The sequence below is a fragment of the Sciurus carolinensis genome, chromosome 3, assembly GCF_902686445.1.
Source record: "Sciurus carolinensis chromosome 3, mSciCar1.2, whole genome shotgun sequence".
Lineage (NCBI taxonomy): Eukaryota > Metazoa > Chordata > Mammalia > Rodentia > Sciuridae > Sciurus > Sciurus carolinensis.
Genome location: NC_062215.1, coordinates 154,786,878 through 154,788,841, shown reverse-complemented (window position 1 = coordinate 154,788,841; position 1,964 = coordinate 154,786,878). Strand labels below are relative to the sequence as shown.

The window sequence follows — 1,964 nt, the reverse complement described above, 5'->3', positions numbered from 1 at the left end:
TTACTAAAGTAAGATAATACCCTGAACAGTGGGTACTTTCTTCAGGATGACGTACTCCAATTGGCCAGCCTTGGTCACATGCCTGCCATTGTGTTCGAGAAATGGAGCCCTGGAGATTGTTAGCAATATTTGTGGAGTAGCTATTCTCAGAGGGAAGAGAGGTTGGACTGACTAGAAATTAAAAGATAAGTGTGACATGAAGACTCCTGAATAGGCAGACAAGAATAACTGTGCTTCCAAGTTCTTTGGGTGCCCCCACAAAAAGCATTTCTTCTGTAAGGTATTGTCCATCTGTAAATATAGACATTTGTTCTCCCTCCATAAATATTTTACTATATAGATCCACTGTTTTCTTCTATAAGAGGTGTTATGGCTTAGACACAAGGTGTTCCCTAAAAGCTCTGGTGTGAGATAATACAAGAATTTTCAGAGGTAACATGATTAGATTATGAAACTTACAACTTTCATAATCCATGAATTAACTGGGTGGTAACTATAGGCAAGTAGAGTGTGGTTGGATGAAGTAGGTAACTGGGGGGTTGTGCCTTTGGGGTTTATATTTTGTCCCTGGTGAGTGAGTCTCTCTCTGCTTACGGGTTGCCATGTCCTGAACTGCCTTCCTCTGCCATGTCCTTCCACCATGATGTTCTGCCTCACCTTGGGCACCAAGCTAAGGAATTGGCTGATCATGGACTGAAGCTCTGAAATCATGAGCCAAAATAAACTTTCTTCCTCTAAGTTGTTGTTGTCAAGTACTTTGTACCAGAAACACAAAAGCTGACTAAAACAAGAGGTTTATAAAGACAATGGTTATAATTACCAAAGCGGTCTAGAAATAATTTCTTTTTAAGTATAATAACCATTGGAAAGTAGGAACCAGTTGGGTTCAATTTGGTACAAATGAACAATGAATGGGAAGGTTAATTTATGTGGACCTAATTTGTCAAGTACCTAGAGAGCTGCTACACTCTTTGTAGAATTACTTTGTTTCTTAAATAGACTAGGTAATTTACTGAAATTTTTAAAAATGCCATTTAGCCACAGGACAATCGTGATGATACTGAAGATGTTTCATTGTTTGATGCAGAAGAAGAGATAACTGATAGACCAAGAAATCCCAAGTCAGATATCCAGTGGCATAATTTTTTGATTCATTCTTCCCAGTCAGTACAATTATAGTCTATCTTCTCTGTGAATTGTTCAGCAGCAGATTTATTGCCTGTATGGTGACCATTATCCTGTTGTTGTCATGTGACTTTTAGGTAGTGAAGGCCTGATGTGTACCAGTCTTCAACTGGCTATTATGGAAGTATTAGGAATATATGGAGCATGTATGGAGAATGTCACAGGTAGACTACTGGTTGGCCTTCAATGGTAAAATCATTTTGATGAGAGTGGAAAGGGTATTTGAGTCCAGGAAGGCAGCCCCTCAGGAGAATGAAACTGGTCCAGAGGCTGGATCAAGAATCTTTTGTGTAGGACTGATTGCCCGTCCAGTTCTGGAGGTGATATTTGCCTTCAGTGCCTCTTCCCCCTCGGGGTGAAGTGGTTTGCTCCGGTTGTCATGGGTGTGTTGCTCAAGGCGCCAACCTATATGGTTACATCAGGTGCAAAGGGGCAGCAGGAAGAATTTAGCCAGCACGGCTTTCTCATATCTTGGAAAGCAGTTTTGAAGACCAAACACTGGAGATGATCAGACTTCTTTTTTAAATTTTATTGGTTCTATTTAGTTTTACATGACAGTAGAGTCCATTTAATAGAGAGAAAGCTTATGTATTCTGTGACATTGGGGAAGAGCCAAAGAGACTTTTGACTAGAATAGCCAAAGAGACTTTAGACTATGACTTTGGGGAATAGCCAAAGAGACTTTTGACTGTTTAGAGCTCAGTTGAGTCACAAAGAGCAGTGTTGTGTTTGTTTTGGTTTTATTTTGCTCTTAAAAGCTTCATTTGAAAAAAAAAACA

The 1,964-nt window shown here is 39.7% G+C and overlaps 1 pseudogene; it reads left to right on the top strand.

The window, feature by feature from the left end:
- Window positions 1-907: 907 nt before the first annotated feature.
- On the top strand, window positions 908-1,673 carry LOC124979524 (Golgi apparatus membrane protein TVP23 homolog B-like; annotated as a pseudogene).
- The last annotated feature ends 291 nt before the right edge of the window (window positions 1,674-1,964 follow it).